This window comes from Varroa destructor, unplaced genomic scaffold (genome assembly GCF_002443255.2).
Source record: "Varroa destructor unplaced genomic scaffold, Vdes_3.0 BEIS01000005.1, whole genome shotgun sequence".
In the NCBI taxonomy this organism is placed as follows: Eukaryota; Metazoa; Arthropoda; class Arachnida; order Mesostigmata; family Varroidae; genus Varroa; species Varroa destructor.
In genome coordinates this window covers 15,631,801-15,657,516 of record NW_019211458.1, presented here as the reverse complement: position 1 = coordinate 15,657,516, position 25,716 = coordinate 15,631,801, and the positions used below count along the sequence as shown (strand labels likewise).

General features: G+C 41.8%; 1 protein-coding gene across 1 annotated transcript in view; it reads right to left on the bottom strand.

Annotated features, from left to right (window-relative positions):
* Nucleotides 1-25,716, bottom strand: part of LOC111250858 (uncharacterized) — a 54,801-nt gene that overhangs the window by 27,862 nt on the left and 1,223 nt on the right. The window contains exon 2 of the mRNA XM_086989830.1: nucleotides 7,156-7,246. The gene's annotated coding sequence lies outside the window, so the exon portion shown is untranslated. The remainder of the gene's footprint in view (nucleotides 1-7,155; nucleotides 7,247-25,716) is intronic.

Here is a 25,716-nt window from a genome sequence, read left to right as displayed (position 1 = left end):
CTTTGAACGAAGTATAACGTATAGAATATTGATTTATCCCATCAATTGTTGTTCCATTGTTTCTTTACCGTTGACTACTACAATTGTCAATTTCGAAGCTTATAACAGGGAATGTGAAGTATAAGCTTTGAGTCGTAGACTATAGAAGGATCGTCTCCTTTTTGTAAAACTTCTCGCAGAAGCTATATGAAAGACCAGCAGTTATTGGCCGTCGATGAGGCTCGCAAGAAACAGAAAGAACCTTCAAATTTCTCGCTGTTAGGTCTTGCGGTCGTATCGTTTAATCGTACAAGTCGTCCTTTAATCATAATTATGTACCTGCTACGCCTTACTGAAAAGATCGCAAAAAATGAAAAAAAAACACTGCACCCGTACGTGCTTCAATCCGGACCACACAAAGCCCTTTAAGGCATTTATCCAAACGTCCATCGCATATTTTTCAAAGAATATATATGCGCTAGTAAAAGGGCATTGATTTTTAGGCTCACTTTTCCACTGATCTTCTTACCCCTGCAACATACCATAGGCAATAGCAGTGTTAAAACTGACCTACGCACTAGCCGTCCCAATATGAAGCGGCAGACCTAAAGGTAATCGTTAGTTACATATTTTTGATTTTATTAGTCCATAGTTCTTGTTTACATTATTATGAATAACAAACAAACACGCCAACAGATACATATGTCTATAAGGTTATTACACAAACAGGAAGAGCAAAAGGGAGAGAATAGTCCGTTAGCGAGGCACAATTTACCACAAAACCTTTCAGTGAATTAGCTACTTGTTTGCTTCCAGTAGACAATGCGCCCTCAGACCCTGATTATTGACGCCTCACGATTTTTCGAATACCGTATCATCGAAAGCATCGATAAAAATAACAGTATACACTAGCTGTTACGTATGTGCTAGCTAGAAAGGTTCTAATAAAATTGAATAACGATCAACACCTGCTTGTAGACTCGCGACAAGCGTGCGTCTGTATGAGCTATAATGATACTATATGCATGTTTACCTATTCCTTTCATTTTGTCTGCTTTTTTATTGGCATATCTCTGCAGTATAACTGATCACCCTGCTCTTTGTCTCTGTCTCTACTGCTCTTCGAAAATCTAACGTCACCGCAAATGCTATACATGCTCTCGCAATGGCCGCATGCGGCGACAAAGACAGACTAACACGTAACAAAAGACACCGACATTCAATGTTTAACAACAATGGCTCTAGCCGAGATAATAGCTTAACAAGGTAACTCCTGTGTAAAAGAACATCTCTCACATCTACCGTTTAGAATAACAATAATGCATAGTAACTTCCGCTCGGTCCACCGTCATTGACGAGAGTGTGTTACCCCTGACGTTCAGTGTTGTCGTTTGCCTCCTCCTCCTCCTCCTCCTCCTCTTCCTCCTCCTCCTCCTCCTCCCCCCCCTTCCTCGGTACCCCAGTGCTTGCCACCTGGTGTCCGCCGGTATCGCCCCAATAGCAACTGTACTACTGCCATAATACAACAATCTATTCTCAACGCAATGTGCCGGTCGTTTTTGTAGCCCGACCGCGGGCGATCCAGCAGTCATGATCTTCATTGTGTTTCTAACGGTGATCAAAGTGATGAACGTCAGTTATAAACAGGCGCTCGTTTTAGCTGTTAACTTAGTGCCAACAGCCGTGCTGCCCCGTTATGTGGTCCACTGCGTATGCCATTGTTGCTTTTGGCATGAAAAACCCGTCGCGGATGACTGCGGCCGTTGTCCGTCTAGTTGTTGTTACGGCTGTTCTAGCTGCTACGGACTGTACGGACCGGCAACCAGCGCCAGACTGAGCAAGCGATTGCTTGCTACAGTCAACGACAGATCGGCAGGACGAGTAACAAACTGCAATAGTAGGAGTGCTATCTGTCAAGCGTGGGAAAGTTCGAAGCGTTCCACAATGTAAATTATACGTTTTTATTATCTCTCTGGCACACTTTCGAGTTGCGTCTTGCCCAATCATCACTTCAATGACAGCGGCCGATGACTAAGTGCTTAGTTAGTCGCTGATTGCAATTGATCTCTGGATTCGTACTAAAATAAATAACCTTGCCATGATTGTTATATAGCAATTAGTGTCACATATGCTACTAGCATGTAGGTGTTTTAAAAGCCTGCCGACATTCTTCTTAGGTACCTACTTGATATAGGTAGTGAAGCATGTATCAGAAGAATGTAAAAAGAAAAAAAAACATTTTTTAGTTCAAGCAGGCCTGTGCATGTTATTTTATCGCCGTCCTAGTACAAGTGATAGTAGGCCTACTACGCCGGAAAAATAGCTGGTGATCTTAAGTCCGTTCATGCAAATGGCCTGTTTTGAATCAATCTTTCCTGATGAGTATCAACCCTTTCACCTTCGGTGACAGCTGGCAATGACCAGCTCCCGTTGTGAGCTAACACAGAAACACATTAGTACCTCTACTTTTTCAGGCGACATTAAATGCCATCTGTATAGGATAATAATCAATACTAGATAGTCACTACTTTGTCAGTATTGAATATAATGGCTATACGATGAAAGTTAAGTTGTACCACAATGTTTTTTATTTTGTGTTTTCTGTGGCAACTGTTGTCCGCAAAGGCAAAACAACTTTACCTTACATATTTATACGCTACAGAAACGCCGATTGTTGCGACTTTTAAAGATCAAAACTTATTAATGGGATCCGCTGGCCGTGGCATTCAGAAGGCGATAGAGTGATCTCTCGACATCAATAATGGCCAGTACGAGAAGTCCTATATTCAACACAAGCTGCTAAGCCACAGCTCAACGGCCTTGTGCACGGATATGGCCACGTATCGATCTGCTTTTGGTGGTACAATCAAACTGAGACGCCACTCCCCATACCACCGACACTGACCAGCGTACGGTTGATCAGAAAATCTTCGTAACTAGGAATCAATTGCACAGTCGGGTAGTTGCATTCAAAAGACTTCTGCGCGTTGGCTGGACTTGGCTAGCGGGGCTGGAGGACCTTAAAAGAAGCTATTCTCTCTTATATATACGGTTCCTTGACGCCCATATAAAGTTATGAAAATTCAAGCTTGATTAGCTTTCTTTGCTTCGTACATAGACAATACGCGATTGTTCATTTTTTGCCGTAGTCCATCGAACGGTTCGGCGAAATTCTTGTCTAATGATAATGTGTGAATGAAACATTAGGACTTTTCCACGAGCGCCATTTGGGCTATTTTGCGGCACAGAAATGCCCTATGGTACGTTATTACATTATTACGGTTACGATACATATCTGAACAATCCACAATTGTTTTGTCCAACGTAAGACAATTTGCACTGGTACTCGCGGAGCTGATTTACCGTGTTATCAATACTAGTCCACAATAGAAAACTATGCAGCTTGCACGAGCTCGAGTGCGATTTGGCAGTGGGCACGATATAGATTGATGCGAAGCACCACCAGGCCACAACAGAAGATCTATATATCCTACATCTGTAGACAGCTGGATCTTCTATCGACAGCTATATAATAGTGTGAATTTGTGGCTGATTTTTATCGCCCTTAACCAGGGATGTCCAACAGAGGACACAGCAGCTGCCACCATGGCGCTTAATATAGCTATGTCGACAGAGTCTATGTCTTTGTGTGTCTGATGACCGATTAGGTGTGGTTAAGATTATGTCTATGTATAATATTAACATGTGGGACCGCACTGGTGTTGCATGTGATCCATTCGCAGCACGGCTGCCGGCAGCCCCAACCCATTGAAGCAAAAAAACTCACGACAATATTTCATTATCGCCAGCGACCCGAGCGCACAGTAACATCGCTCAGCCCAGCAATCATTCGTTAAGCAAGTGAGGACCTGTCGAATAGACACCGGCTGCCCCATCTTTACCGACCCATTACACAGTGGAATTTTCATAGTTGTAATGCAGAAGGGTAGTTAGTGTTGTTGTTAAAACTATTTTTCGTTGTGGGGCTGGCTGAACTGTCTAATCCTGTTCGAACTCTGGCACCCATATTACCACTGATGCGGCTCCACAGCACCCATCGAAAGCCGGGATCCACTAGAGATTTTGCAGTTGCTCGATACGGCCTAGTGTTCTGCCGCTGTTCTGAGAAAGCGCTTGGCCAAAGGGACCTTACCACCAGCGCGACACGCAACAATCGCGGCTAGGGTGACAGCGAAGATAAGCGATGTCAAATGTCGCCGGTGCCGTCACATATGAGCAAACGGACTTCATCAGCCGAATACTGTCTCCTTGTCATGGTTTGGTCAGTTAGCAGCTTGCTTATTGGCAAACGTCGAACAGCCTCCCCTAGGGCTATGACCAATCACGCGACCGCCAGCCGCCGATCACATCGGCAATGTCAAGGGAATCCGCCGACGGGCAGCTTACCCACGACCGCAGTTTCACGGTCCGTCGCCGAATTAATCGTGCTCGATCGAACGTCTGGGAGGGCCAACAGCCTGCGGCGGTAACGCCAACAGCATCACCATCACTACAGCATAGGGCAAATTGCGCTGTGGACTTTGCTTACCACAGGAAACATAACTATGTTCATATCGGCACCTATATACTAAGGACTGCTTGGGTTCGTTTCACTTTTGGATACTATGAGCCACGTCGCAGAAGAAAGAATACCAATGACGCTGATATTATGGACGCTGGCATTTCTGCTGCGGTCTATTGTGCAACAGCGTCGGCTGGTCAACTTCGACTATATTCGTCATTGCGACCGATGTGAAGACGTGGGATTTTGCAGCGATAACGTGTTGATGATAGCGCGGACCAATGGATGTGCACAGAAAGATCAATGGCCATTATATCCGTAATAAGTATATAGATACACAACAATCTTTCACAACTCTTCGTTTGCTAGTTCTCTCTTTTCGGCTTACTTCTGTCGCATCGTGGCGAGATGCTAGCAAAATGCGTACGAAAATGGCCCGATTGTTACTCTAATAATTGAGGTTGCTGCTATTAGTATTGTTGTTAGTGCAGAGTTTCAATAAGCTGTCACAATCATGACAAAGCAGAAAGTCCGTCAATGAATAGTAGTCATATCAATTTTCCTATTTTTTTTTTTTTGACTATAAGTTGAATAAAAATGACCACTAGAAACGAATATATATCTCTACACACGTGTCTACCTACATTGCGCAGTCAAGTGAGAATACTGCCAAGGCAGCGGTCCGCGACGACTTGGAACAATGAAGAATCAAGTGAACGCGAAGATATGGCATACGATCGTACCGAACGAAACGACGCTATGAAAGGACCGCACGTAGATAATGCGATCGCTATGCGCTGAATTTCGACACGGCAAAATGATGATCTCGAAATACGAACCAAGTGACGGCGTACCAATGCTTTTTTAATCCGGCACAAAACTTCCGTGCCTGCCAGAATTCACCGTATGCACGTAAGACACTGCTCCACGAAGACGGCGCCTGTTGCGCTTTGGGAGAACTCTTGTTAAATTCTCTTACGCGATACGTGTAAGAGATGAGGTGAGACCCACGTTTATAAGTAGATGATTTTACAGGTTTCTTGTGTGTATATATATGTTTGGCGATTCTCTGTCGATGGAGCAGCGGCAGGTATCCGTCTGAGTTGCCGTTTTCCCTTCACACAATTTTTAGACAGATGAACTTATCTGTGTGGTCCCATTTCCGTTCGAAAAGTTTTGCCAGTGGCGGTATATCCTTAATTTGTACTTATAATAGCTAGTATATGTCGCAAGTAGAAGCTTAAACTTTTATGTTGTAGTGGGCTAACAAGTAATACGCTTGGCTGTAAATGCGGTGGTGCGGTGGCTTGTTTGGTTTATGTTGATCAACTAAAAAATGATGCCCATAAGCAATGTCGGCGTCGGCGTTGGGTGCTATATTACTTAAGGTCACCCCCAACTAAATTACTTGATTCCTTACGGTTCAAAAGTTAAGCGTTCCAGCTGGCCGGAGCTGTTGGGCTTCCTAGAAATAAGTCTGAGATATTTTCGCTCGTCACCGATGTACAGTATAGTATGTACACATATGCGCTCAAGATCACGACAGGTTGACAAAACGAAATTAAGACTGTCAAAGTTTTACCTGCAGAAACAATGACTGGCAAGAGGTATAGTCAAATGCTTTTTTTCACAGCAGTGTGAAGAGTGTCCATATGTCACCGTATGCGAACAGCTACGCATATATCCCTGAACTGTCGTCATTACGTCTCACAATAAGGCAAACTAATTAATATCATAATGTCTGGTCACTCTCTGGATATTTAAATCCTCTCAATAATTATATTGTCTTTAAGTAGCATCGCGTCGTTCAGTTAGCAGCGTCACTCAAACCTAGGCCACCTTGAACTCTTGTGTATATCCTAGCAATAATGTAAGGTCTGATTGATTTACTATTTCTGCCATTCTACCTTTGGTAAAACATTACCGAAAAGGATGGTTGAACAAATAATAGGTCTCTGAGTTTTTATTAAGTGTTTTATTAAGTGTGATGTTTTTTTATCTTGCTGCCGTCTGTGGATTTTTATTGTTTAAGAACTTCATGTTTTGTTTCCAATTTTTCGATCCCATCATACACTTTTGAAATACGTTCGCAAAGTAAAAATATTAAGTTAGTGTTTGCCTTATAATAATAATGATAAATATTTGTCAAGATTAGTAAACATACTTATCATTTCACCAATAAACGAACAAGTACTACCTATTTTTAATAAATTAGTTTTTTTTTTTTCTATTTCTTTAATTTGCTTCTTGAGTTTTTTAATTCGCTCCAGACATGCTAAATATCTGTAAAACTAGATGAGCTGATGTCATCTTTAATTTTATCATCCTGCGCCCATATGTAAAGAAATCACATTGGATTTTTGGTAAACATGTCTCAGCAATATACCCTGAGCTTCCTGCCTCTAAGCTCGTCGTGAATATGCATGAACCACATTAACAGTAGCTTTTTACTTTCGTTGTATGCATTTTGTATGGGACACCGCTAGCAAAAAAAAAAAGAAAAAAACGTTAGTATGGTCAGCAATCGTCCAGATGGACTTCTTCTTCATTATTAGTATTACTGAGGGTCATTAGAACAGTTCTGGATAATTCAGAGGTACGTCAGCTATCTGCCGCCAACGTTATTCGATAAAGCGATGATGGACGACACTGACTGACGAGTGAATCGTGACGCTCCTGTCAACGGCCAGAAACAGAAGCAGAGAACAGGATCGCCTTTGCGCGTGGTCGAAAATCTCAGACAATCTGTGGAAAAAAAAAATCAGCAAAGTCAACGTAGGAGAGACGTTCTGACTAGATGGGAGTCAGATACGCATCTCCTAGTACTGCAAGTATACGGTGGTGATGCTGACAGGCGTTATTCAATAACAAAATACAGGCAATAATAACGCAATTTCAGTTTTCGATATCATTTATTATCACTATTATAACTACAGATGATTGAGTGTGTCGGTGTGGTAAGGCACGGTCTCCTCGTCGCCTTTGCCGTATCTAGATAACTACGCCACAAAGCGTACTTGGGAATTTTAAACAGATTTATTGCTGTTATCTGTATTCTCGTAGAAAACGATAAGCCAACGGCGAGTCTGAGCTTTCGGCGAAATAAATTAACAGGGCAAAACCGACAAAAGAGACTGAATGAAACCATTTAAAAATGTCACTGCTGTTTTCAGCTAGTGACAGCCTTAACCCTTACCTTTACTACGGGTGACCCATTTCCGTACCGTTTGTGAAAACTGGCCTACAATTTTCAGTGCGCAACTTTGGCGTCGTACAGAGGAAAGCGGATAGTCTCAATATGATGTAATTAGTAACAGGCATAGTCATCGGCATATCGATCTGATTCAGTTCGAGGAATGATCGAACACGCATATTTACCACATTGTTTCTATTGTTGAATCACAAATATATATACAAACGTTGAGTTCTTTGACTAAAATAAACACATAACCAACAAAAAAAATATGTCAGTCTGAAGAAAAGTCAACGAAATTGCGATCATTTGTACTTGAGCTTAACAGGTGCGATATAATCCAATATGTCTAGATCAGCATTCCAATAATCGGCTGATAGCTAATCATAGCATGCTCAGGCAAGGTACCGAGGACGTCTTAGCATTATGAATATCCCTTTTGAAAGACAAGCTTCGGCCACAATACAGGTCCAAGCCTACTGCAACCCCTTCAATAGGCTCAACAACGAATCGTTTCTGAAGTGATGCCGTAAGCACCTAATTATAACAATTCTAGCACCATATTATTATTATTATTATTATTATTATAATATTTGATCAAATGGTATCTGCTAAACTCCTTCAAAAACGTACTGAAATTTCTACTTGAATAACGTCCTTTAACCCTGCCGGCTGATGTTGGTGCGCTGATCAAGTCTGCGGGTACCAAAACAGTTGTCAAGCAGCCGGCTAGATAAACGCTACAATCACTTCCACTCTTAAATGTAATAGCATATAATCATATTATTATATGCTGACAGCTGCTGTTTCAAAAACTACACCGTTCCTGAACGGCGGTTCCAACATCGCCTTGCCACATCGTAGAAAATCGTTGACTCTATTCTCCCATCTCTGTCTCATTCTCTTGTCAAGTTATTTCTACCTGGAAAATACCGGCTGGATGTTCTTACTTGGTGGTGTGTTATACATGTTTTTATTATAAATCCATTGTGTCACTAGAACAAGGTATGAGGCAGTCACAGAATCTGACCAGCTCGATTGTTGCGTAAACGCCTGGTAGCGATAGGAACTGTAAATAATAATTGGTGATCTCGTCATCGCGAAAGCGACGACAGATAGGGCGCTAACCGAGATCAAGGTGAACTAGTTCTTATGGCTAGATCGCCTGGGCTGCCCCGCTCAACCGGTCCACGTACGTATAGGTATGCACCGTATCTCAAATGAACCATAGAAACCAAAAAGGGGAGTAAGAAAATAACGGTGGCCATATCCGGAGAAATAGCTTGACCGGCAAGAGCCGCAGCTGCAGCATTGGCGGAGGCAAAACTGCTACTAGCGGTGTCACCGGTTTGGCAGAAGTCACTGCTATCTTCCGACATTGTGTTGCATGCGACCTATGGCTAAGTCATCGTCGTCATGGCTGTTGTTGTTATACACCCCGTCGACTGCTTCTCGTTGTGGAACAGTCTCAGTAGCAGAACGTCGAAAATGGCAGCGCTGACGAAGTTTCACCAGCCAGCTACCCAGCAGTAACTCAGCCAGACTTCGGCATTTCTTTCCTTCTAGGCGACAGGCACTATCAGTAGCTTCTTTTTTTACTTTTTCGTTTTTCATCTGCCCGCCTTTTGCGTTAAACCCGCCTTGGGAGCCGATGCAGTCATTTATGACAGCAGCGACCGCCGTCGCCCCATTACCACCAATGCCATAGATCTGACGTAGTATTAACTGGGAGCGGTGACAGACACATATACAGCAAGAGAGAGTGAAACATGGACCATAACAACCGGCAGCAAAACGCCTGCAGTAAACAGGCATTAGCTGCCGTAACCATGCGGTTGCCGCTGCCATCAGCAACACCCCCAGCGGACCCCCCCCCCCCCGCCGAACTGTGCTTGGCAGCTCGGCAGAGTCGGCTGGCGAAGGAAAGTCCGGCGAACAACAGAACGTTGAATCCTGGCAAACGAAATTGCCGCCAGATCAAACACTACAAACACATAGACGTTGCTCGCTAGCTAGCGGTCCAGCTCAAATTTGGATATCCGCCAAAACCGTTATCTCATCTCAGGCAGAAATCAAACAGGGCAAGCATTAGGGAGTGCATGGCACGATAAGGCATCAGTAATAAACAGATATATAAATTGGTTGAAAGAAGTATTTAACAATTGATATGCATGCAAATAGATACGATGGCCGAACATATTCGAGTCATTCATTATTCAAAATAGGTTGTTGTTATGGTGCTGCAGGCGTTCCTGCTCCACGGAAAGCCGGCGTCAACCGTGGTAAATTCATTTCATTTCAGCGACTCAATACATGACCCCAAGAAAAATCACATGAATGAGCTAACAGATTGCCTGCAGACGGGAGAAATTATTTCTGGTATATTTTTTAAGCATAATTCTCACTGTTTGGCTGTTTCTCGCTGCACCGTCGGATGCTGTCTGTTTTTGCCGCGTCTCCCTTCATGGCGACCATGAGCACCACGTAGTGCGCTAATCAGCACCGTTGAGGACGGCTTCGAGAAGAGAAGCGCCAAGAAAGCAGACGTTAAATTTTTAATAGATATCTTATAATTCTACCAGGCACTGCAAGATATCAGCTTAATGCTTCAACACGCTATATCTTACCGTCATCATGATGTGGGTTGAAATGTAGCTGCCGCCAATGACCATGTACGTATGCTTCACGTGTTAAAATCTACCTGTCTCCTTTTGTTTGCCTAAGTTTACAGATTTGTACACCACTTGGAACCAGAGTGCATATCATTAGTTAACATTGTTTCTTCCCTCGATGTTCTATTACTTGTATACTACAGCATTGTGATTTCAAGAAGGGCCAGATAATGGTTAAGAAAACAACAACTGGTGATACGGCACCCCTGTAAGCGTTTTGCCTCCATGAATGTGGCCGTGCGACACGGACGGGGAAGCCAGTTTCCCACAACGTCAGCAGATACGCTATACGTAATATCAACAATCGATGGATTTGTTATTGTTGATAGAATAATTACGTGGTATCTATCAGTACAGCATACGTTGAGGCAAATAGTCTGAGGATACGTGCCGAACGGTACGTGACACTATCTGTCGCAGCCTTTTAGGTTTCAAGGCGAAATCTATAGAATAGCAATGAGTTGGCGATATCAGGACCTCAATTAGCTGCACATAGGACAACAACAACAACAACAACAACAGTAGCTGCGAATAATGTCAATATTTGCCTTGATAAGGGTGCTAGGAACATGTACCTGGCAAACATTATTCATTAACCTGTCTACTCGTCTGGGTTAACCGAGTAAAATAATGTGCAATTTATCTTACGGGTCAGATAGCAGTGCCCAGACAGATCGAACTGTCATATAACTTATAATACTTATTTTTATCTCTGTTAGAGCCCTTCTTCCATCCTCGTCGAAGATATCCGTGTGTCATGAGCGTCTCAAAAAGGACTAAGCCGTACTTCGAACAGACGTGATAATGATGTTTCGATTTTCAAAATTAGGTGTTCTGCGCTTCCTCTGGTTGCCAGAGATAAATCGATGACCGGCTTCATTTCAGTAGGAAAAAGCCTAGTGGAAACTCTAACTCGTACTTACTTTTTCTAGCATACTACTATTATTACTAAGGTTTCTCATCGTAGCAAGCGTTTATAGGAAAACCGTCGGATATTCGAGTGGGCCAAGCAGACCTAATAATCTGGGTCCTACCAGAACTTCTCTGTTGGCCCATTTGGTGAGCAAAAGGTTGCGATGGCTACCGCGCCCAGCTACGCTAATCGCTAACACAGAACCTAATCAGTCTCCATAAAAAATATCGGCCCAAATGTATTACACGTTTCAGTTTTTGGCTGAATAAATAGACAGACATCGCATGCGCGCATTTCGGAACATAAATGCATACTCATTGTTGTTGGTTTCGGCTGGCAGCAATGTACATGTGTTTAAAATACAGGGTTCCTTAAATAAATGGAATGTTTTTGCCTATCCGCCAAGCGCCTTTGAGTCTAGCGCATTTGGCACTGCTCATTACGTCGGATAAGATAGTGTTATAATATCATGTTTGTGCACGCCCTTACGTCGGCCTATTTATCTGTCTGTCTGCGAATATCACCTATCTCCTACAGCAGAAAGGCTGTCAAAAATAAGTAGACGGTGTATAATTGTTTTTCTTCTTTTGTCTTTGCGTATACCCCATTATAACAATACCCCATAATCGGCTTTATCAATTGCATACGTCCTCCGACGTGATGACCTTGCGATCACTTTTTTATATTCAAATCTACCCGGCAATGTATCAGCATTCAATTGCAATCAGCCCGCGGGGCGATCCCCGTCAGATGTTCAGCTACGAGGACGTCTCGGGATACGGCCAAATACTACCCGCACAGCGTTTATCATTGACGACTTAGTAAAAAGCTCTGTGATTAAGCGAGCGCCGTGATATAATTAGTCGTTTCACAGTACGCTCTTATTTCTAGCAATGATGTCCAGCTTTGTTTGGCGAAGTCCGATCGATCTGCTCGCTTCAATTAGCGTATGTAAACCGCGTATCTGATCAGATACAGACACATGTAGTCTCATGCAAATGATAAATCCAAAATAGAGCTTTGAAACGGCTGCACCGACAGTAAATATCAGGCATGATTGATCGGTGCCTAGGCTGTAGCGAACTGCCCTTTAAAGCTAACGCATACTGCACATGTCCCGATGATAAATAAATTCAAAATACGAATCATAGTAACATTTGGTCAAAAAAAAAAAACAACTCCAAGCCGAACAGATCAGCCGGCTATTTATTATGAGAAAAATGTCGTGCCATTAAATCACCTTCATCTATTAACACGGTTGCAGTGGTAAGTGTTCCAGGGCAAGTCGAATTCTAAGGGAAGACCAAATATAATTTATCCAGAGGCAAAATTTGTAGGGCTTGACATCAAAATCGTCGACTGGCACTAGTAATAGACAATTGCTTTTGTAAAACGTTTCACCGTATAAATCTTCATCATACACTTACTAATTGGCTCGCTAATTCAAATCATTAACTAGTAGGAAGACTGTTGCATTCACTCAGGCACCGTATCAAGGATACATTGCGAGTCCAGCTATTTGCTGAGCACAAATAATTAAATCATCTCTGTCATGAAGAAGGATTATGTCATACGCTAACGTCAGTGACGTTGAAGTACTACGAAATACTGTGGGTAGCCGAAATAAATAAATTTCACCGCAGAAGAAACAATTATCATTCACCTTGTACCCGGCCACCATTGGGAACCTTGGCTGCACCGCTGTTACATCTGACATAGATGAGGTTCGTGCACTTAATCGAAGCGGCTAGTACTGACCAGACATATCTTAACCGTTGCTGGGCTGTTGTGCAAAGCAGACAAATGACACACATAGCCAACGGTCTGTATACAGACGAAAGTGTACATATAGATGATTTCCTTTACACCTGTAGACGAAAGCGACGGCTTCACTGGGCTCATGGCTTGTTAATGCGAGGATTTAGAGCTCTACCTTCGTAAGTGGTTCCCCACTCTGGGTAAAATGCTTTTTGAGAGAAACATTTTTGAATAGACCTATTTTTATCTTTTTTTTTTTTTTTTTTCGTATCGATACGTTAGCGTATACATGGAATAATAGCATGCTTCCAATAAGATAGAGATGTACATATATGAGCCTTTCAGAAAAAACAATTTAAGCGAGCCCATTGTAAAAAGATGTTGCCAGGTAGCATCAGAATGGCTAAGGTTTCAATAACTGTGGATAGCATGCGGAAGCCACAAAGCATCGAGGAGGCGTAAGTACCAGAAAGATTATATGGAGGATTCACTTGACGAGTATACACTAACGTTGTAGACGTTCGGTGGTCATTAACAGACTCTAGTAATGGCAGCATTGCTGCATACTACGTTAGGGAAAATTCCGACCACACAGACACGCACGCCCAGCTCGTTTGTTGTGGCAAAACAAAAAAGGTGCCTCAAAACACCGCACAAATATCTTGTCACCTATGGTCACAACTTATCAAAGCTGTTACCTTCCAAGATGAAGCATTCGCTCTAGAAAACATTCGGAGCTATTGCGATTCCCGCAACTTGACTTGAAAACGCAGTTGGTTGCCCTTTGCCCTAAAGGTGCAAAGCTAAAAGCATTCGTATACGTGTCTGCGAATACTATGAAATGGTAGACACGTATTTGAATAGGCCTGTTTTTCTCCTGCTTCGTGATTTTTTCTATGCTTTATTTTCAGAATGCTAGCAATCCGATTATTGGATAATCCCACTGACTGATGATCGTTCAGCCGATGGACCTATGATATCTGTTGTTGCTATCGATTTTTACTGTCAGTATCCTCTGCTATATTTTCGTGAAAGAACATCACATGTGTCAGTATTGTTGTACCTTCTTGATAAAAAATTACAAGATAAACATATATTCTTGATAAAGATAATTCACTGACTACGCTCCTTCCTTTACACAAACCACCAATCACGGTATCATCGAAAATTAAATGATGTCCGCAACAGCATAATAGAGATCGATTCTTTTCTAAATGTCTCTGTCGTTTATGATTTATATAGCGTCAAATGAATGAAATGGCAAAAGTTACCAGGTCAGGAGAAGAAAGGCAGCTTATCCGCATGTAAAGTAGAACGCTAATTTTACTAATTCATTATTCTACATACTGTAATAGCTAGATTGAAAAAAGATGAATTTCTAGATCTTGCTTTTGCCGGCCAGCGGTTTTAGATCGTGAGCGGAGAGATTTCATATTCCGGCGCCCATCGACGATGCCAACAGCGGTGGGGATGATGGATCAAGATGAAAACTATCGTCAAATAAAGATTGCGTAACGGTTTCTTTTCATCTTCCACCGATACCGGACACAACTAACTGTTCCCACTCGCGTTCCCCTGCTTGTTTCTTGTCGAGTTCACACATATACCTTAAATAGCACGCGTTGTCGCTATATAGCGAAATGTATAAAATCGGCTGGCGCGTGTGTGCCTTCGACAACTAACAACAATATGTAGCGCCAGTCACCTGCGCGGCATCTACCGGCACCGGAAAGGGCAATAGCAGACTAGAAGTGCGAACGCAATACTTCATCATCTGCGAAAGGAGAGAGAAGTCACTAAACGCACCATTCCTTCAACGCAGCTACCCTACTAATGTCTAATTTCAGTGGGAGCATTCTCATCATCATCATCATCATCATCATCGACGACGACAACAATAATAACAACAACAACAACAAGTGAACAAGCATGAATTAACCCAATTGATTTTCTAGAGTTTTGTATTAATCGACAGGCAGGCAGGCAGGCAGGCAGGCAGATCTATAGTTCATTCGGCTATGTGACCATGGTAATGGAATCTAGATTCGTTACTCTAGAGTGGTAATTGGTATATAAACGAAAAACAGATCTAACATCGATGAACGTCATGCTTACGCTCAACGTTCGTCCGTTGAAGGCAGATTTAATCTAGTATAAGGGTCTAACGTAAACACTGTTGAAACCTAAGGCGTGAGTGAGATCCAGTATCGTCCCTTACATAGAGCTACATAGAAGCTGGAAAGACCAGCTTCTGCAGCCTGCTCGAAAATGATCAAAAATGCAGACAATTTTAACTCCCTTCGTATGTAAAAAAAAAGGCAACGCTGTCACCAGGCTAGCCATTATGTTCAGCGCCAGAGATCCGAGTGAATGAATGCTCTAAGGTTTACATCCATTCAGTGTTCCTTCAGAAGGCTAGCCCCGTTTCAAACTTGAGCCACCTTAAACTCCCTTACTTTGGTAGGTTGGCTTTGTATTAATACGAGGATTCAGACATCTAATTGATTCACAGGATTATTTTCGTGCATATCTTTTCTTCTATCTTACTGTTAATTAGACATCGTCTGCCCTTCGAGCGTTTTTGCCACCGCTCGAACATAAATGAGATATGATCAGAGCATAATTGAAGTGTTTGAACTTTAAGTCACTCATCAACGTATTCGCAGCCGTTTGAATAAAGTGAGACAATCCTTTCGTATCACAAACTCCTTGAGCTAGCATTAGGTACATCTGTGAGCATGAGCTATTGAAGGCTAACGCTTTGCGGAAGAGTCACCATTTTCCTACACAACTACAACGAATAGAACCGACTCGACGAGAAGTTGTCTTTGTATTCTACAGGCTTTTAATAAACTCGAGAACCTTTGTGGAACTTGTGAACACCCCCTTTAACTGAAACCTTATTTCTGAACTCTGTTCCAAGAAAAACATATAAGAATAGAAGCAACCACTATTTTAATCACACACACACTTTAGTAACCACACACTCACGGCAAAAGTTAATCTATATATATATATATATATATATATATATATGTATATATTTAATACATATATATATGTATTAAAAAACTAAAAAAAGTAATTAAAATCTAGCCGTAAAGCATTAGACGATTAATTTAAGAACTTTACGCGGGGACGTACTTATCTAAATATGAGATCCTTCATTGAATGTATGACCTTCATTTGTGAGCCTTGTAACAATCTGGTCGAATACTGAAATGCGATAGCACCCCGTACTACGTATGTACCTATGCAGCGCGGCTCCGTCAGCTTACCTTTGCTGAGTACAGATTGTATCTGTTTCGTCTGACAGCGTTTCCGTCGACAACGTTAACAACAACACCGATAAGGACAGACTCCAATAGAAACAACACCAACAAACAGCTTTAGTCCACCTTGTAGCGGCTTCTAGCGAGAACAACGTCCCGAGCGAACTCCAAGCCTGCAATGGCTTGTACTCTTTCCCTTGTCGTCGAAATCACTTTTCCGCTGAACGGAAAGACACCAATAGAGTATAGATAATTAGAGATATCCTTTGTAGTATCTGCTTTGCAATACGTCAGTAAAAATAATGATAACGTTTAGGAAATCCGCGATCCGTTTAGGTCCGAAAAAGGCGAAAAAAACAGGCCTATCTCAACAGGACAACGGAAACCAGTTATAGTACGGTCGGCTATACCGTTGTATTCGGCTACAACTTCCACGGCTATTGCAATTCACGCAGTGTTATACCAACAAACGAATTACCTTTGCGCTACCTCGTCTTATTCACGCTAAATCACACAGGCGCTCGAGCACTACTGAAGACACATAAGCGAGCACATGGTTAAAACCATAGCGAGTGGATGGCATTAGTGCGCAAACTAATGGCAGCAGCCTGTAGAGCTGCTCAACACTGACAACTCAAATCAGCAAGACAGTCCACGGGTCTTTCCGACCCAATCTTGCACGCTACGAAGCCAGGGCAGATTGTCGGAGGCCCCACATCGCTTGGGCAGGAGACCTTCTCGCCCCCGTAGCACCGGTGGGATGAAGGAGAGGGCAAAAAAGATGACAAGGAGAGGTAAGATACGCACATACAAGGCAAAGACAACACAACAAAAGGTAAGGTAGGACAAGCTAAATTCTTATAACAACTAAGCCTACGGCAGAACGGGCAAGAACAGCACAGACATCAACGTAAGTGGGGTATCAACAAAATATTGCGCTGCTACCATCAGCGGCACAGCGCTGCTATATACCGCGGACTATAGCAGTTTGATCTGTAACGATGGTCACTAACGTCGGCGGACGGTTTTGTATCTCAGCCGACTGCCCCATCGCCATTGCTAGACAATCCTCATGGCGAAAACGAACAAATCGGTTTACTAGTATACCTAATACTTACGGGTAGCTGGCTTTGGAGCAGGGCTAGTGACGTCGACAACCGTAGGCAAATCGCAGAAGCGCGCGAGAAGAAAAAATAGCGAAAAAAAGCAGCTACAAGACTACAATGGTCCTGCGATTGACAGGAAGAGTTAAGTGGTACTGGCGGTGAAGTCCATCTGGACGAAGATAATGATAGCAGAAGAACTCAGGCCGCTTTTACCATGACTCTTCCGAAGGTGAAGAAAATGAAGCAACTGGTCAAAAGAACAGACCGTGGCTCTGGACGAGGTACGGTGTCTGGAAAACAGACGGTCGTCTCTAGGAGGATGCTCTGGCGGATTCGAGCGTAAGATTTATACGAATGAATGGAAAAAAGAATGACAGCCAGTAGGATAATCGTTTACTAAATTTCACGTTAAAGCGGAAATCTCGAAAATTGTCGATGTTGCCGATAGGTACTAATTGAGTCAGGAATGGTCAAAGGAAAGAGAGACCTTTATATTGAAGGCTTCCGGTCCTTTTGTAATTACCATGTTCAACAGGCTCGTTTACAAGCGCCACGAATATATTGAAAGATGGTTTTAATTGCGTTTAGTGAGCTATCTGGTCACTATCTTTTGAAAGACATTCGTTTCGAACAGAATGAGAATATGTTACCGAGCATTCTCCACGTTTCTGTCCTGCAGAAACCAAGTAGGCTACAATAAACGCAGATATACTGTTAGGGAAACCTGACTAAAACATAATGTTTGCGTTAGATGGGGAATTATGACGAACTGTCGATTTATTAGTACATTCAAATGTACCTTTTTTTCTTGCTCGTCTGTTTTCAGTGCAGCTGTGCATTTGTGAAAGTTAGTGGCCTATCTTCGAGTCGGACAGGGTTGAGGCCCCTTGTTTTCTTTTTTCAAGTAACGTCACTACCTGTCAATTTGCTGACTTGATTCCAAATCTGCTCATCGGCAAATATCCGCCATCACCAAAAAAGGCCGCCCTTGCAGCCACGGCGAAAAAGAGCAATTAAAAAAGTGCTTATTATTAAAATGACCCTCAACTCTGAGTCATCATAGCATTCTAGTCCGCTAGCTTCATCTGTCACTACAATGTGAAAATACATAAAGATCCCTATGAATGGTTGGTAAGCTGAAGCTGCTACTGATCGTGACTGTGTAAAGCGTTCTGTCTCCGCTGTTTAGAGACTGCTAGGAGAACCAGCGAACTTCAGAGTTATAATTATCCGAAACACAGAACACTAAAGTATAATTATTCACTCTAACAGAAGCGGGTAAATCGATAATATTGAAAATGTCTCTATATACACAGTATGCGAGTGCTGTAATGTTACGTAGCAGTTATGGGTGAAGTAATATTCTTCGTGGCGTTTAAAATTTGCAGGGGGCTTATTTCTGTACGGTGGATACATTGTGACCTGGTCCGAAAGCTTTCCAAGTTAAACTTGAAGCTGAAATATAAAATCGTTTTTTAATTCAAAATATTACAATTATATTTAGCATCGATCATTTAAATGGCTTCCGATCTGACGGTGATCTGGTTCAGACAGGGACCTCTTGCTACTGTGCATTACCGTCGATCGATCGATGATTGCCTGTCCTAAAAACTTCAACATAAATTTATCAGATTTGCGCAATTCGTTGCCACTCGCTCACTTTACCGTGATATGAGATCTTACTTCAACGTCACGGATGACATTGCACAATTTCCACACAGTTCGTTGACTCAGACCCAAGAGTTCAATGTCACAGGCGTTTCCAAAAAAAAAAAATGGATGTTCTCTCCCAAAAAAAACTGATACCTCCTATAAATATAACATGCATAAATCGCTTATCAGTTCTCAGCCGAATGACACTTGACATTCGTGCGATGATGGATCTTAACAACAGCTTATATATATATATAGACGATATATTCGAGGCAACGGAAGACTGACTCACTCTAATCGAGGTAGCTACCAGCTAAATCGTCGGGCGCGATCTACAAACGATGACAGAAACCGTGATCGTTCCTTGATTAAACATCATCCACTGGTTCGACTCGAGTTTCAGCGAACGGAAGCTCGTTCTAGGGCTTGGAAAAACCAAATCGGTTTCAGAGAACGGCAGTAAGTAACGTGGACAAGGGAATTTTCGCAACAAAGGCGCTTGTTCAGAGTGCGTGCGTATAATAAACACATTCGAGGATACTGCAGTATTGATTAGAAAGCTAAACGTTACTAGTTATTAGGGTCTAGGAAGAAGTGGTTGAAAATCTATCAAGTTTGACAATAATTTGCTGCCTAGCGATTTGCTATGTGCTGCCAGGAAGTTTGTGTTCTATCGCTTAATGCTGACGTCATTCCCATTAACAAGGGCATACTTTTCTTTGCTGGCAGACTTCAAAGAGACTTCGAAAATTCGTCGCGCAAGATGCAACACTGCGTGTAATGGGAAAACCGTTGCAAGGTGAAGTAAGGCCTACCGTACGGCCGCATATGCCTTGCCCCAGCAATTGTATACAATAGAATCTATGTAAAAGAAACAATCTAATAGCACGGTATAGGCCAGGGCTATTCGATCACTTTTGCTTGTGCGGCCACAAAAAGCAAGAATAAAAATAACACACTGCAGCCATCTTGCCTTCCTTTTCCTCCCTGTCGTCGTTTGTTTAATCTGAACGTGATGTAGTGGTCGCTAATTAATTCATCGCGAATGACAACAGACAGATGCTGCCGGCACGACAATTTCTGCTAGCGTTCGCGATGTCCAAGTTCCCATAACCTTCTGTACTTCTGTAGCGGAGCCGGGTTGGCAGCGGCTAAACAGAGTTTGACAAAGGCGGACCTGTACTTGAATCTGTGCCAAGCGCCCCGGAAGACATACAGAACTTAATCATCCTCTCAGTTGGCAATAGTGTTTACACTTAGCCTCTTTGGATTTAGTCTTGTCGCTCAGAAAGAGAAGTTACGACGGAACAACTATCCCGAATGGCGTTCGCGAATATGCGATGCTAATGTTGACGGTCGCTCCCGGTATGATCCGAGACGGTTCAAGGCGTATTCTGATTTATTTCTGCACCCAGAAATGAATTAGGATATTCACGCTTTGGCCTTGCCTTCATCAAAAACGCTGCTGGTTAAGTAGTGATGATCGCAGCTGACGCCACATTGTTCTTGAGTCATTCATCTCTGACAAGCGTGTAACCGACTGCGTCCCTTCCGGAGGGGGGTGTACGGTAAAAGAATGGACATAGCGGAAGGAAGTGCTTATGGGGGGGGGGGGGTAAAGTCATATATCTTAACGAGTAGTTGATTCACTCAAGCCTACAACTTACTCGGATGCTACAGTAACAGAATAGGAGATTCGGCTGTATAGTTATCTATGACTTTGTATAAGCAATATACCTATTTAAAAGCATGCCTCAGGTGTTCTCGCTTTCTCTAGGCTGCAATAGCTTTAGCTACTGATTATTGACTAGTCGCTATTGCCCCGCAGGCTTCACTGTATGCGCACGCGGCTTGTTAGGGATTCTTATTGTAAAGGTAGTAATAGCGTATGGTGAAGTAGCGTTGAAAGATATGCTGAATTGATATTTGAATGAACCTATCTCACTTCGACAATCAATAATACAATAGCAGTAGATCTTTACCGCCTTACTCTCATCAATTTGACGGTGTTTATTAAGAATATCATAGGTAACGAAGTCGGATCGAATAGGTACCAGCGCCCGAAATTTCAATAGGGTGATTCCATGCTATCATCCAACTGTTCTAGTGTTTACCCTTGGGGTAACTCGTCGTAGAAGTTACGATAATTATCAAAAAGGATAAATTACAAAAAAAAAATCAATAAGAACAAAATTCAGTAACAAACGCGGATGACTTATGAGTTAGGTAATAAAACAGCCATTTTAGTATTTGATTATAGCCAATGAAGATACTCATATCTTCTAAGCTAAGCTTACGTATTCACCAAAACAGATGCTCTCGAAGTATGATTGTTTTAATGTGTCGCAAATGCAGCATTCAGTCTTTCCTTTCGACGAAATAGCCATTTTTAATATTAAGTGTTAGTTGCTTAATTCAAATTTTAAAGGTAAATTGCCTTGCTAAAGATACGACCCTGAATTCTATTTGGATTCTTAATCGGGAACGTATAACGTTTCTGGTACAAAACCAGCCAGTTGTTTGCAACGCGCGGTTTTTCAACAACCCTGTTTCAGAACCAGTGACACCGAGTCGTAGAGGGCGGGGGGGCCAGCGGTGTTAGGGGTCTATGTTCAGTAACCCCAACGAAGAAAAATAAATTTTTCATAGTTTCCTAAAGCGGTTCCGGCGTATATCCGAAAAGAACAAAAAAAATGGTAGACTTCCAAGCGACTAGCAATCGACTGCGGTCAGGTAGCCAGAGCTAACAAATATTTTAGGCGCCTCATTATCACTAGACCCAAGTATTGTCAGTACCGATTTTTCGCCTTTGATACATCTACTAAGAGGAGAATGCGTTAACTTTAAATAGCTGTTAACGTTAATTAAGATATTGTTCGGATGAGTATTATCAAAAACTATATTTACACTCAAGAGATATTTGGGCGCTAGCATCACTTCAACTAAAAGCTATACAGGTTGGGTCCTTCAAAAATTCGCGGTAGCAAAGCTGTCGTCAATATCCACTCCCAAATATGGCACACCTAATACGTTTAGCTCCATTTCCCACCGTTATCGCTTCTTGCAAGATTGATTTATGTCACCCCAAAAATTTCAGCTGAATCTGTAAAAAGGAAAGCACGTTCATGGCACATAGACGGCTGTAGTGAACGCGTGATCCGACCGATTCAATGACAAAGAATAGCCAATAACAACTATATAAACCCTGGACAGATTTGAAAGATGTTTCGCGTTAAAGAATAACGTATTTCGATCTTCCGACACTAGAAAAAAAAAAAATAACAACAAAAGCACACGGCTGGAACGCGCAGCTGCGAGTGTTCTATATTCTGATTTACTTAGCAGACATTATTATTTTAGACAAGACAATTAATTACTCTTGGCGAGACGTCAATGCTTGTTAAACTAACACTGCCGAACATAAATAGGTAAATCACTCAGTGGCCAACCTACATCTCTTTGTCATATATCTATCATATATTCTTTCGAGTTTCTTTTTTTATAACACTAATTAGTTTCGCAATAGCCAATATGTACGAACATTCCATATAGGACAAGGAACATTGATCCTTTATGCTATGCGACGTTCGAGTTAAGGACCATTTGTACCACATTTTACGCAACGACAATTGTCTGTATTGAGTTTGCAATATCACATAGTTCGTGCGGAACCGAAAAAATTAGGTGTTTTTGAGAATGGCGTAATCTGCTCTACGTTAATCACTGCATTTTTGACGACACTTCATTCAATACATAAACGTATACGTCATGCTGAAGTAATACAATTCGTCGTTTGGAATCAACGTTAGCGTGAAGACGATTAATACGAATGTCCAGAACTGGGATAACGAGATCATAGCACTTTTAATGGTAGCGACTCGGACCACGATTATTACATGGCAATCTAAGTTAATGGACAGGGGAAAACAACGGGTATACGATGCTGCTGGCCGACGAATGCCGCCTGTAATCGACGCTTAAGATATCTATCTACTAGACTGAACGCAGCGGCTCAAATGTCTGCCGTTTAAGCCGCTGCGTAGAGACCCGAGCTAGATCAAGCGGAATCTATCTGCGGGTCGTCGGGGTCAGGTTAAGCATGTCGCCACTACTGGCATTATGTCCTAGATAAGCTAGCAGGCTTACTTTCAGACTCGTCAAAATGACAACGTTGCAATAGGCCGAGTTAAGCTGAGAAGAGCCCGTAGAGCTAGACTATAGAGGTACGAAACAAAGCTGGGCATCTGAGTTTGAAATTTGCACTAACCTCAATCACATGAAAGCTTGACCTAACAGTCGATTATGAAACCTTATCCTACATATGAGATATGTTTCTACAGTTACTTAAATTGCCTGCCTAAATGAAAGCAATACTGATTCACCTCTAGTTCTTTTAACCGTTCTATGACCAATTGGATAGAATGGGCGTTGGCGGGAAAATTCAAATGTGTATTAGTCGAAGTCGGTACCCTATAGTGAATAGCTACCTGCCACATCGCGGAAGGAATGAGATGAAAGGTTGAAAAAACCACGTGTTTGTCATCGGCAATGAGATAAACAGCATAACAGCACACCCGTTTATAGAGGAAACCAGTCGACTTTTCTTCGTTCCGTTCTTAATGATTTCTGTAGAAAAACGACGCAGCAAGTCAGCTTGTAACAATGATTTATATATAAAAAAAAAAAAAAAAAAACAAACCAAAGGACGGAAGTACGCCTTCGACTTCAATGTGAAACGGTACCAAGCCATACGTGACTAGGAAGAACGTCGCTATGCCAACAATACAATCCAACAGCCGGAAAGTAGAGGTGTATTAAGCGGTCCATAGAATGGACGTTATATTTAAGGGCGACTTGTGAATACGCATTTAGCTAACCTAATTCGCATTTGTTCTACTATAGTTTTTTTTCCAATTTTGAGAATAAAAATAAATGTACTGGAATAAGCTCATTTTAATTATTTTACTGTTGTGTACTTTTTTTGTTCCGTAATCAAAATATCTGCTTTTTTTTTTTCTTACATTTTTGACATAGGGTTGTAAGCCTGATGATCTCGCCTCTCTCTCTCTCTCTCTCTCTCTCTCTCTCTCTCTCTCTCTCTCTCTCTCGATTTTTAATATATGCTTTGCTGTTAACTCCGCACAACTTGAATTTGCTACGTGTTATCAAGGGAGTCTATGCTCACTTCTTCGTTATAGTAAATATATATTCGCCATATAAATCGTCGTATAGATGAATGTTTCTAAGCTACCGATCTCGATATTTCCTAGTAGTAGTTTCCATTTTTAAGCTGACTCTCACTAATGCCAACTCTTCTTTACCTAGCTATTCGAAACCCGTGCTCAATACCTGGACAGCAAACTGATGCTCTGATAAATAAAGAACGCATTCGTGGAAGGGATCAAGGGATTTATGGGGCTACCCCCAGACCTCGTCTGTTCTATTTTTTAATTGCTAACCTAATAATCCGAACAATTGAAATAAAAGCAGAACGAAAAGTATCTAGGAAGCCAGACTTCGAAGAACTTCTATGCAAAACAAGCCTGTCGAAATTTTCCGAAGCGCTCAAACTTAAATTTCGCCCCTCCAGGTTAAAGTTTGATCCTATATTCATTTTTATTCAACTCTCATTGATTAGTTGGATCGAGACAAAATTTGCATTGATTATCTCATGTGTCTTTGAAGCAGGTCCAACTGAATTGTGCTGACTGTTCATGTTGAGGCTTATCTAAAATAAACCTGTGTCTGTTTGCATTCGAGACTGTTGAAAATTAGTCATTTTTTTATTTTCAATGGTATTAATTTTTTTAAAGAAATGACACCTTTGTTCAGACATGCAGGTAAACGCTTGCCAGTTCCACTTTCACAAAATTTATATGATTAAGACTATCGCACTAATTCTAACTCTCTCTCTCTCTCTCTCTCTCTCTCTCTCTCTGATAAGTTTTAATTCATTTTAGTTAAATTTTACATTCGATAGAGTTATGTATGGCTTTGGCCTTTGCTCGCTCATCATATAATTTAGCAAACACCCAACTGTGAACGTTTCATTGTTAAACGAGAAAAAAACGGCTGTCCAGTTATGGGTCTATGATTAGTCCGGTCTGAACATAAGTGACGATCAAGTCATTGTACAAATTCTGAAACACACTGATGTAATATCGCCTGTGTTAACGTGACATTTCTTTTGATACTAGATAATACAATTATGAAATTATATTATTACGGAATGATTTTCTTGCAGGAGTACGATCCATGATAAAGCTACGCATAAGAAGATCATGCGCGGTCGACATTGATTTGTTTGGTGGTGACGCTCGGTTTACGGATTTGCCAACTGGGTCGTGATTTGTTTTCGGCCCATATTATCTATTCAACTTTAATTAGAATTATTAATTATCGCCATTCATAAACTTGAGCCAAGTTTCTAACGGCGTAATTCAGTCCTTCCATTTCAGTGACTTGGTATCCGGAAATGCTGTTGCGTTCGGGTTTGGTGTTTATATGGACAGGTAACAGATCAGATCAGTTCACTACTGTCATAAAGGGCCAAAAACTCTTAAGGTGTTTTACTAAAAGAACTGGAGTTCTTATAGACTATAGCATCTAGTGGGACAAGTCGATATGAGCTTGTGTAGTAGCTTAAAA